We start from the raw sequence: 12821 nt of genomic DNA, 5'->3' as shown, positions 1-12821 counted from the left end.
AAAGATGGCCTGATTGAGGAGGGAACAAGTGAAGCAACACACAGGAGCAGTAGCTAGTACTACAAGTTCTATAGTGCTGACTTCAGATCCTGGTCAGACAGAGGAGGACCCAGGCCCGGAGTCACCCCACAGTGCCCGGAACCTCCAAGCAACACAAGTCCCCCCACAAAGCAGGAAGTTGGAACAGCGTCAGGTGAAGTGGCCTGCCTCTAATAGGAAGGAGTGGCTCCAGTTGGATGAGGATGTAGACAAGATCCTGGAGGCGACATCGAAGGGCAATGCTGACCAGAAACTCCAGACTATGTGCACCCTCGAGCATAGGCTCAGAACAGTTTGGCATCAAGGGGAAGCGTGAAACAAGTAATCCAGCGAGACCAAACCGGCAGGAGCACAAGATCAGCCAGCTGAGACAAGAACTGAAATCCCTGAAGCGCCAATTCAAGCTGGCTAAGGAGGGGGAGAAAACTGCCCTAGCAGACCTCACAGACATCATAAACAAGAGGCTCATTATACTCAGGTGGGCAGAGTGGCACTGAAGGAAGGGCAAGGAGAGGGCCCGAAAGCGCAGTGCTTTCATTGCCTATCCCTTCGGCTTTGCCAAGAGTCTACTGGGACAGAAGCAAAGTGGCCACCTCACTTGTTCTGTAGAGGAAATGAACCACCGTCTCTGTATCACCTTCAGTGACACCTCGAGAGAACAAGACCTCAGCCCATGTGAGGCGCTGGTGACACCTCCAGAACCGGTGACCCAATTCAACATCTCTGAGCCCACCCTGAAGGAGGTCAAAGAAGCAGTCAAAGCTGCAAGAGCAAGTTCTGTTCCTGGCCCCAGTGGAGTACCCTATTACCCCTTTTCCACCAACGCGAACTACATGCTAGTTCTGGGCTTGTGCTAGTGCCAGTTCGGAGTTGCTTCAACTTGGAAACCTTCTAAGAACAGGTTTGCTTTTCCACAGGCAGAGAGCCGCCATAGAGCCACGTCATTATGTCACTATATACGTCTGTATATGTCTCCGCTTTCCCACTAGCGCCAAGCTAGCAGCAGTGGCTGGTGAGCTGGAAACAGGGGAAGCCCAAACACTACCTTTAAATCTATCATTACTTTCAACCTGTTCCCATTTCTCCTCCTTGATTAACAATAAAACAAATAAGTCACAGAACAGTCGACACCAATCGTGAGAAGTAGAGTAAATGATTATGCTCACGAAACAGCGCAGATTGTCTGTAGTTTGTGTGCTTGCGAAAGCTACAAAGGATGGCATTTGGCATTTATCGATTTAAATTATGTTAAATGCTCATGACACATCACAGCTTTTGTGAGGTCTGTGTTCTAAACGTTATTGTTCACTGCACTCAACCTAACCTAAAAGTTTATTCTCAGTAATTTAAATCGATTTAACTAAATTTAGCTCCATTCTGTAATTTGAATTTTGTAACACAAGAAAGCTATAATGCGACACATTTAAGAGAAAGCTTTGGGATTAGTTGCCACTTAATTATTCAAATTGCCATCCTTGTTAAACAATCTCATGCTGTACTTTTCGCAATAGCACACAATTTTCAGACAATCTGCAGTGCTTCGCAAGCATAATGTTTAGCGAGCATAGTGTTTGCAGTGGCGGCTGCAAGCTAGCGGGAACAAACAACAACAATAAAAACAAGAGAACAGTGCTGTTGAAAAACTACACTTCATACTGTTTTTACTGTCCACTACACTTTATACAATTTTAGCATTTTGTGAAGCCAAATGTTAAGTGACATTGGTAGGTGAGTCAATGGCAATGTTAGAAAGTAACATACTAACGTTAGCTACTGTTACCAAGGTTATGGTAACTGGCTAGCTAGCTGTTGGTCAGCTAACGTTACCCAAGCAAGTATAGCTACTAATTTCTCACATCGATGATACAAACGTCAAACGTAACATTGATGTGAGAAAATAGTAACTATGCTTGCTTGGCTAATGTTAGCTGACCAACAGCTAGCTAGCTACCCTCGTAACATCGATGTGAGAAACTAGTAGCTCGCTACACAGCTAAGAAATGCATAGCTGGCTGGCAACAAGGCGAAACGTTTGAAAAATAAAACGTTGGTTTTTCTTCTTCTTCTTCTTTTTAGGCAGACTAGACATTACACTAGGTCTGGTTTTTTAAAAATGGCCCAGTTTTCCTGGCCGAGAGCTGGTTCTTTGGCTGTCGAAATGCGAGGAACTGGTTGAAGATTAGGGACCGGCTCCAAACCGGCCCTCGAAATGCTTTGGTGGAAAAGGGGCATATAAGGTCTACAAACAGTGCCTAAGGCTCCCAGTGCAACTCTGGAAGATCTTGAAGGTGATCTGGCGGAGAGGAAAGGTCGCTGCTCAGTGGAGGCATGTGGAGGGTGTCTGGATACTGAAAGAAGAGGATTCAAGCAACATCGAACAGTTTCGTATCATCTCGCTGCTCAGCGTCGAAGGGAAGAACTTCTTCCAGATTTTGGCCCAACGTCTGAGTTCCTCTTGAAGAATGCATATATTGACACCTCAGTACAGAAGGGGGGAGTCCCAGGAGTGCCTGGATGCCTAGAGCACACAGGAGTAGTGACCCAGCTGATCTGGGAAGCAAGGGAAAGCAGAGGAGACCTTGCTAGACCTTACCAACGCCTATGGTTCCATCCCACACAAGCTCATTGAAACAGCACTGACAAGATTATCTGAAACATCATTCTGGACTATTACAGCAACTTCAGGTTGAGAGTCTCCTCAGGGTCACTAACATCTGACTGGCATCGGCTGGAGAAGGGCATAATCACTGGCTGCACAATCTCAGTGTCACTCTTCTCAGTGGCCATGAACATGATTGTCAAGTTAGCGGAGGTGGAATGTAGAGGCCCCAAGTCCAGATCTTGCACTCAGCACCCCCCGATAAGAGCATTCATGGATGACCTAATGGTGACAGCAACATCCATTCCTGGGTGCAGATGGCTCCTTAGAGGGCTGGAACAGCTCATCTCATGGGCAAGGATGAGTTTTAAACCAGCCAAGTCCAGGTCTCTGGTCCTGAAGAAGGGAAGAGTGGGCAGTTCCGCTTTACCTTGGGAGGGACCCAGATTCCAATGGTGACAGAAAAACTGGTCAAGAGCCTGGGCAAGATCTTCAACAGTTCCCTGAAGGACACAGCTGCACTTCAACAAACCAGGAGCGACAACTTGGCTGACTGCGATCAACAAATCAGGGCTTCCAGGAAAATTCAAAGCCTGGATATACCAATATGTGGTCCTGCCAAGGTTCCTCTGGCCCCTTCTAGTGTACAAGGTGCCAATGACTACAGTGGAGGCACTAGAGAAAACCAGAAGTCAGTTTCTCCAGAGGTGGTTGGGGCTCCCTTCCTGTCTTTAAGCAGCATTGCCCTGTATGGGCATTCCACCAAGCTGCAGCTCCCTATTCGCGGCCTAGCAGAGGAGTTCAAAGTCACTCGAGCCAGGGAGGTTATGATATACCTAGACTCCTCTGATGTTAAAGTCTCAATGGCAAGAATCCTCATAAAGACCAGAAGGAAGTGGCAGGCACAGGAAGCTGTTGACATAGCGGAGGCATGGCTGCGGCACAACATCTTGGTGGGCACAGTGGTGGTGGGGTGGGCTGGGCTGGCCTGGGCAGTTTTCCCAAACCACACTACAAAATCTGTGGAAAGGAGAAGCGTCAACTGGTTCAGGATGAGATACGAGCAGAGGTGGAGGAAGAACGCTGCAGCAAGATGGTCGGCATGTACAAACAAGGTGCCTGGACCAGATGGGAGCATGCGGAATCTCACAAGATCACCTGGACAGAGTTCTGGAGAGCCGAACCATCGCGCATCAAGTTTCTCATCCAGTCAGTTTTTGACGTTCTTTCTAGCCCAGCCAACCTGCATAGCTGGGGAATGGCAAATACTCCAGCATGCCAACTGTGCCAGAAGAGGAGCACCTTGGAGCACATCCTCTTGCCATCACACAGGACTGGCAGCTCCAAGTTGACCTAGGAAGGCAGCTCAAGTTCCCGGAAAACATTGCAACCACTTCGCTCTGCCAAGACATGGTGTTAACATTGGCGTCTACAAAGCAAGTGGTCCTGCTGGAACTCACTGTCCCCTGGGAAGACCGGATTGAAGAAGCCAACGAGCGCAAAAGGGCTGAATATGCAGATCTCACATCAGAGTGCTGGAGCAACAGCTGGAGAGCCCACTGTGAGCCAGTCAAAGTTGGGTGTCAGGGCTTTTCTGGCAAATCACTACAGCAAACTCTCAAACTCCTTGGATTTAAAGGACTGCAGTGCAGAAGAACCACCAGGAACATTCTCGAGGCTGTTGAAAAGGCCTCACAGTGGCTGTGGATCCGGAGGGGGGATCCGTGGATTAGTGCGCCACTTGGACACAAGTTGGGGGCTGATCAACCCCAGCTGGGTCGCCCGGGTGAGGGTGTCTGATGATTAAAGACCCGAAACACCTTATGACCCTGGGTTCATCACTGAAGATGTGTCCAAGTAGCACCAGAAGGTGTATGGCAGAACTAACTGCTATTTTTTTTACCGATGTTCTAGCTTGATATCCTTCCAAAATTGAATCAACCACCTGGCTAACTTTGTAACAGACCGACATTCTTTTAAATGATAATCATAATGTGTAAAACATTATGTTTGTTGAGTTTGCATTTTTTATTCTTTATGTTATATGATATGATAAAAATATATGGGAAAAAATACAACATCCTAGAAATTAAATTAAATGCTGGACAGTACTCAGGGAAACCTGAAAGCATTAAAATACATTAGATTTGGAAGTAAATATAGCATTACGCAAAGAGTTCACTTTATACATTTTTAAACAAATGTGCTTCTATGTCTGATTCAAAGACATATTCCAGGAGCCCTTCAGACCCTTTTGGCATGTCATTCTTTCAACACAAATTGTAATACTCAATGTCAAATTGAATTATAGACCAATGTAATCACCTTAAGGATAGACTCAGACTTACAGCTATAGCTCAAGGAGGACTTTTATTTTCCAAAGTATTTAGCCAAAAATTAAGTCAAAGATTAAGGAACTGAACAGCACCCAAAATGTAATGCTCCACCTCCACCAGTCAGAATTTAATTAGCAATGTCATGAAAAGTCAACACTTTACATAGATCCTATAATAATAGGGCTTAATAAAGGTAAAAAAAAAACAACTATTTCCTTGGAACATATCATAAAGGGAAGACAAGTGGTACTCTCCGCCTTCCCACCCTCTACCATGGTCTAACACACAAGTAAGCCATTAAATCTAAATTCAATTCAATTCAATTCATTTTTATTTGTATAGCGCTTTTTACAACACAAGTTGTCACAAAGCAGCTTTACATTGTTCCCAGGCCTGAGACCCCCTGAGAGCAAGCCTAAGGCAACAGTGGCAAGGAAAAACTCCCTATCAGGAAGAAACCTTGAGCAGAACCGGGCTCATGGGGGGGGCCCATCTGCTTCTGGCCAGCACTGGGCAGATAGAACAATAGTAGTTAAAATTAGAGTAATTATAAGAATGTCTCCTAGGATGTCCGGGTCTTGGAATGCAGTTGGCTTTGATGGGCAGGGCAGCGAGGTAGCAGGACTGGAAAACAGGATGAGACGCTTGGGCTACAGCTCCGGACAGGAGCCCGGAGCAGGGAATAGGAAGCAAACCGAAAACAGTGGTTAGTGGATGATAAGAATGGCAGGGATGTAGAACAGAGAGGCAGGAGAGGAGGGGCAGAGAAAAAGGTGTGCAACAAGGAAAGACCCCGGCAGGCTAACATTATGGCAGCATACCTAGGGGACGGGAGGCAAGGGACCGGCGTAGTCATGAGGGCGACCCTAAGACAGTCAACACCAGATCACGGCACAGGGTCCATGAAAGCAATGACCACTTAGTCCACCAGAGACTCTACGATCCACGCCAGCACCAGGCCATGTTGCTCAGATGAAGGATTTACTATATAGATATGTTTTGAGCCTAGACTTAAAGGTGGAGAGAGAGTCTGTTCCCCGAATCTCGGAGGGTAAGCTATTCCAGGAGAGGGGCTTGATAGGAAAAGGCTCTACTGCCTACAGTAGTTTTGCCCTCTCTTGGAATGGTGAGAAGCCCGGCATTTTGGGAGCGAAGGGCTCTCTGCGGAAGATATGGATGAAGAAGGTCCTTAAGATAGGGGGGGGGCAAGCCCATTTAAAGCCTTAAATGTGAGTAAGAGTATTTTAAAAATGATCCGGTATTTAATAGGTAGCCAATGGAGAGAGGCCAGAACTGGGGTGATGTGTTCAAAGCGTTTAGTTTTAGTTAAGATTCGAGCAGCTGCATTTTGCACCAGCTGAAGGGGTTTTAATGAGACGTTTGCACATCCTGACAAGAGGGCATTACAGTAGTCTAATCTGGATGTTACAAAGGCATGGATTAGTTTTTCAGCGCCGTTAATTGATGCGATTTTCCTGATTTTAGCAATAGTTCTCAGATGGAAGAAGGCAGTCCTAGAGGTGTTAGTTATGTGAGTTTCAAAGGAGAGCTCGGGATCAATAACAACACCAAGGTCTTTGATGGCTGCACTCGGGGCAAGGGAGACACCATCAAGGTCCAGTGTAAAATGAGTGAGTTTGCTCCTGATTGAATTTTGGCCTATGACCAATATTTCGGTTTTTTCCGGGTTGAGGAGGAGAAAGTTTCGGGCCATCCAATTCTTTACATCTGTTAGGCAGGCCTCCATGTTTGAAATATTCAGAGGGACATCGGGTTTGACTGATATGTATAACTGAGTGTCATCCGCGTAACAGTGGAAATTAATGTCTTGTTTACGGATGATATCGCCAAGAGGCAACATGTATAACGAGAAGAGCAGAGGTTCAAGCACAGATTCTTGAGGTATACCATATTTTACTCTGGAATGAGCGGAGGATTCATTGTTGATGGAGACAAACTGATATCGTTCTGATAGATAAGACCTAAACCAAGATAGGGGTTGTCCACTTATGCCAACCAGGTTTTCGAGGCGGTCAAGGAGGATACAATGATCGATGGTATCAAAGGCTGCACTTAGGTCTAGTAGCACAAGAAGAGAGATACAGCCATTGTCACAGGAGAGTAGAAGGTCGTTGAGCACTTTCAGGAGAGCAGTTTCCGTACTGTGGTGAGGTGTAAATCCGGACTGGAAAACTTCCAAAATGTTGTTAGAGTGTAAAAAGGCACAGAGTTGCTTTGATACTGCTTTTTCCAGAATTTTTGAGAGGAATGGAAGGTTCGAGATGGGCCTATAGTTTGACAGGTCATTGGGATCAAGATTAGGCTTTTTCAGAATAGGCTTGATAACTGCTACTTTGAAGGGCTGAGGTACATGTCCAGACATAAGAGAGGCATTGATAAGATTTAATAGTGGTGTGCCAATTGCAGGCAGTAGCTGTTTTAGGAAGCCAGTTGGTATGGGGTCAAGTTGGCTGGTAGAGTTATTAGATGAATTGAGAAGAGAAGAAAAGTCGCCAAATTCAATGGGTATAAAAGAGTCAAAGCGCGAGGCGGGCCTAATAGACATGCCTACATAATCTGGAATGGGACTGGCCAGGCAGGAACCAGAAGTTGATGAGAATTTTTGTATTGTGTCTCTTATCTTTATGATTTTACTATCAAAGAAGTTCATGAAGTCACTGCTACTATAAATTGCTGGTATGGTAGGGTTAACTGATGCAGGACTCTTGGTTAATCTGGCGATAGTGCTAAACAGGTACCTAGGATTGTCCTTGTTTCTCTCAATAAGAGTAGAGAAATATTTGGATCTGGTAGCTGTGAGGGCATGCTTGTAATTTAGGAGACTTTCCTTCAACGCCAGGAGAAAAACCTGTAATTTGGTGGAGTGCCATTTTCTTTCAAGTTTTCGTGTGGCTTGTTTGAGAGCACGAGTATGGTCGTTATACCAAGGTGCTAGCTTCTTGTCTGTGATTTTCTTCCTTTTGAGGGGAGCAACGGCATCTAGAGTTTTACGCAAAGTAGAGTCGATTCTGTCCGCGAGTAGATTAATTTCAGTTGAGCTAGGGTTTGAACATAAACTAGAGGAGATTTCGTTGTGCAGGTAGTATGATGTAGGGAGCTCGTTGATAAAGGCATTTGCTGTAAGAGAGCAAAACGTGCGCCTGGAAGAAAATCTAGGCTCCGAGTATGTGAAGCACGTTAGTGGTAAATTGAAAGAGATGAGATAGTGGTCAGATAACACAGGATTGTGTGGCATGATTTCCACCTGGTTAATGTCTGCTCCATATGTGAGGACCAAATCAAGAGTATGGTTGTGGTAATGTGTGGGTTTGTCCACAGCTTGATAGAGTCCAATGGACTCGATGATGGACAAAAATGCTGTTCTGAACGGGTCATGTTCATTATCCATATGGACATTAAAGTCGCCTACTATTACAGCTTTTTCTATATTGACAACCAGGTCAGATAGAAAATTGGCAAATTCCGATAAGAAAACACTGTAAGGGCCTGTAAATAAAATCTAAATCAAATAAGGCATGTAAACCTGGACTTACACAGCTGTCTGTCAGTCTGCGCTTGCTTTCCAACATGGGATACAATGTACTTTTTATTCTGCTGATCAGTGCAAGTGCTGCAATATTCACATGGAAATTCCATAACAAAACAAATCAATTAAACATCTGCCAATTCAAGCATGTTTAATAAGCATGGACAAGTTTGCTCACAATGGAAAAGAAAATCTATCCCTGAACACTAAAAAGTGCTCAAATTATTGAATTCAACTATCGTACCCTACCTGAAAGCATGGAGCTTCCAAGATATTAATTATAAGCATTACAGAATAGTTTCGCTAGTTTTGTAAGAAACATTATTTCTTCCTCCAGTTAATGTGTGGATCCACTATCAAACTGAATATATAACTATATATTACTCAGAAACGTAATATTACCTGTCCAGCAAAATAAGATTATTTTTATAATAAGGATAGTTTGTGGGTACGTATGATAATGATTTCATTTTAAAGGTCCAGTTCTTAATGAATGTCATATAAAGTTGATTAAGTCCCCACTGTGTTCCCCAGGTTGAATAGTTTTTTGGTGTGTTTTCATCATTTTAGCACAAGGTAGAAATACATTCTGCCACTTGTAGTAAATAATGTACCATGTGGTCCTCAATTCCAAATCTATTTGGTAGAATAAAATTAAAGTTTAAAAATTATTACTCTATTCGTTTCAGCTTTCAAATGTTTCAAGTTTCAAATGTAACCCAAGATGCTGAATGTTCAGAAGAGAAGTGAGGTGGTGACCTTGCATCTGTAGGACAAGTCTTAAGTCAAGTCTTTTGGAAGGCATATGGAAGGCATCTATGCAATAGCTTTATTAAAAAGAAACAAATGAACAAATACAGACTGTTCATTCTCAGAAATGTGAAATGGATATAATACTTTTTGTTGAAAAAAAGACTGGTATCCATAATAGCAGCCAAAAACAACAAAAGGCAGCTTACTTTCCTTCTAACCTCTTTAGCCTCTTCCTTTCAGCCTTCTTTGAACGTGGGAGGATGATCTCTACAAGCCCTAATTTCCATTTTATTACAAGGGAGAGGACAAGCTAAATGTCACTTGTGATTGGGAGGCTGAGTCGTCCCTCAGCCAAGTTTCACACTTTGGACTACTGGAGAAGAGCCGTCTCCTCACTCCGCAGCTCTGGTGGTGTCCACCTCAAAACAATTGGTTCTTGACCGCCTCAACATCAACACTTGCTGTTGAGTCTAACTGTGCTCAAAAATAAAATGACTACTGCTGGAGTCGATTTTTCTGACTTCTAAGTCCGGTTCAGAATTATTCATAGCGATTTTTAATAATGGTTTGTCATTGTTTAGTTCACTACCATTTGTCTCTATCTGGTAAGCCTGAGCTTGTCCTTTATATTTTCTGAGGCTCATGGCTACTGGATATTGATGGAGGGGATGGAACTTCAGCTGCTGAAAACTGGTAGATCCATGTAAAAATACAGAAAATATATGCCACATCAAGGACAGTAGGGACCTCTCCCTACCAATATTTGAGCAAACTCGTTCACATTATCTTTGGAGTGAAGTCACATTAGGTAATTCCGATGTGCCCTCATTTGTTGTGTCCCTACCAATGTTGAGACCAAACCTACACCCTTGTGCCACATAGCATATTACCAGTGTTCTTCATTTCTTCTGTCAGGTTATGAAGACAGGTGGATGAATCCATTCTTATATTACCATTACCTTTATAAGGGGAATTTACTAATAATTAATAATTTTAAAAATCAAAATTTTCATGGCATTTTATATAAATAATCTCATATAGGCTGATGATTTATTTTTATACATGCCTTACAGGGTTAAAAAGGTGTGGAAAATTTCTAGTATATTTCAAAAATAAGACACGAAAAAGGCACAAGTTTTTTGCAAGCGGTAAGTGTTGCATAAGTTGCTTGGTGTCAGGCTTAGCCATTTCACCATGTGCTGATAACAACATTTTGAGGAGTTTGTAGAAAAAAGAACACAATTTGTCCTACAGGGTGATTATATCCAGCGAAATGTAAAAGCATACCTTAGGTTTATTGTAGATATTGATAATATATCATAATTTCTATTGCAGTTCAATTTAATTGACTAACTGTACTCATGAGATTGCAGGGTGTCTTGTTTTTGTTTGTTTCATCATTCATAAGAATTCCCTCCTTTATTGCTTTCCATAGGACACATGTCATGTCATTATCATCTCAACCAAAAGAGAATTTGCAATTACTACGCAGTCACATATCAAAAATGCAACAAAAATGCAGTACCTTGACCAAAAGTGACAAGTTCCTTCAAGATGTTGAGCTTTAATTTTTTTTAATTTATAATGTACATGGTATATATGACTAGCAGACCCCAGTCTGACCTGTGCATGCTGAATTCATTTTAACTTTTATCTGAGAAACTCATAGTGAATCTCTTAAACATATTGTGTATGTGTGGATCCAAGGGACTGACAGTACACTTTGAATACTGGATTTTTTTCAATACTGATTTCTTTTTTTAATATCACAAGCTTTATCACAACCTTTTGCAGCATGCACATACCCCTACTCACTCTTTTATTGCAAAATACCACAGATGAGGAGGGAAATGAATGGGGCAGAAGGGAGGTGAGGGGGGTTAAAGAGCACATCCTTTCAAGGCTCCACCGAGGCACGGAAGCTTGGGAGGCTGGAAGCGGGGTGGGAGCGTGCCTGGGCGCCGGCGATCCCACCAGTGACTCAGCGTCTTTCCAGCCCACCGAAGGTGAGTCAGTCTCCCACACAGAGGAAGTGCTGCTCCTACCGCCGCATGGCCCCTGCGTCAGAACTGCGGCCACGGAGAGGAGAGCTGCAGCCTCCTCCTTGCTGACACACTTCCTGAGGGGAGGGGGGAGGGGGGGAGGCTATGAGAAGTGGGGACAAGCGAGAGCACCGCTCATTGTGACGTCATGCCATATGTGAGAGCAGCCAGAGCAACGTGCCGTAACGCAATGAGAAGGCAGGGAAAATTTGTCACTGTCAAAAAAAAACAGCAAGGATGAAATGTGCCCATTTAGCTGTACCCACAGAGGACTTACAGAGGTTTTGTCTGTTATGTTAGTCATCGAATATTTTAATTTCATCAGCTTGATAAAATCTAGGACCCATCTAATAGCAGTGAAGCCTATCCCCATGCTCTTTGACCTAAAAATACTGCTGGTTCCTGTGGTTTATTCTCAGATTTAAAACAATTATGGGGAATTTGAAACCAAGACATCACATTTAAAATGTACTCAACACTTGGTTAAATTAACTGAAAAACAAAATGGCATAAATCAAACTCCAAACATCTGACAAAGATCAAAAGAACTAGGGAAAAGAATAGGGAGGTTCAGGGAGCTGCTCAGAACATGTAACTGATGACATTTTACACAGGAGAACCAAAAAAGCAACAAAATCAATGTTTTGGAAAAAAAACATCGTTAGATGCCTTAGAAACTAACCAGTCCCTTTATCAGTTTTCTTTTGTAGGGTGAAGAAAGACATTTCTGTCCACTGGCACACTACCAATGTTAATGGAAACTCCATGATGGAATCTTTCTCAACTGTAGTCTTAAACTGTCAGATGCAAATAACAAATGTTATTAACTTGACCAATTAGGCTAAGAAACCTGTTAACAATAACATCAGAAAAGATCTGGGAGTTTCATTCCATAGTTTATTTCAGTTAGTGTTAAACTAACAAAAAGCTAGTTATGAGCATGACTAGTGATTATGGCTATTGAATAAATAAATAAATAATTGAGTATGTAGAGAAAAGTGGGTATGCTAGCTGACTTATTCAGCCAGCTTGCCCAGGTAGCTGTCTGTACTGCTGGCCTGCAGCTGGCAAGTTATCTTCAAATTCACTTCTGTTTCCATGTTGGCTTTTTAGCTGTAAATGAATTTCACTATGTTCATTAATTACCCTTTCCTTTGCATATTTCACTGTTTAATAGTTTTTGTTTGTGTATTTAATATTTAATGTTATTAATGAAGGATTAGGTGAATCCTTTACATGCAGTTTTTGTGCTTGTTTTAGTGCTTCCATTACCATGTCTACATATATTCCAAAACAGTCCTTGTGAAGAGTATCTACTGAAGCATGTAATTCTAGGAGTGTTAGAGTATGTCTCAGAACCAGCTTGTTTTGTTCCCAGAATGTTCCCTGGAAATTATTTGTCTATTTTCTCTGAATGCTCCCAGAATGTTTGGTGTAGGTTCTAGAAAACTGTGAAGGGAAACCTTCACCTCTCCCTAGAAACTAAATGTTAATTGTATACACTT

At 42.9% G+C, this 12821-nt stretch overlaps 1 pseudogene; it reads left to right on the top strand.

Annotated features, from left to right (window-relative positions):
• The first annotated feature begins 278 nt into the window (after positions 1-278).
• LOC118776512 lies at positions 279-4438 on the top strand (annotated as a pseudogene).
• The last annotated feature ends 8383 nt before the right edge of the window (positions 4439-12821 follow it).

The sequence above is a fragment of the Megalops cyprinoides genome, chromosome 4 (assembly GCF_013368585.1).
Source record: "Megalops cyprinoides isolate fMegCyp1 chromosome 4, fMegCyp1.pri, whole genome shotgun sequence".
Classification (NCBI taxonomy): Eukaryota; Metazoa; Chordata; class Actinopteri; order Elopiformes; family Megalopidae; genus Megalops; species Megalops cyprinoides.
Note: the sequence above shows the minus strand (reverse complement) of the source record. Positions and strands in the feature narration are given on the sequence as shown.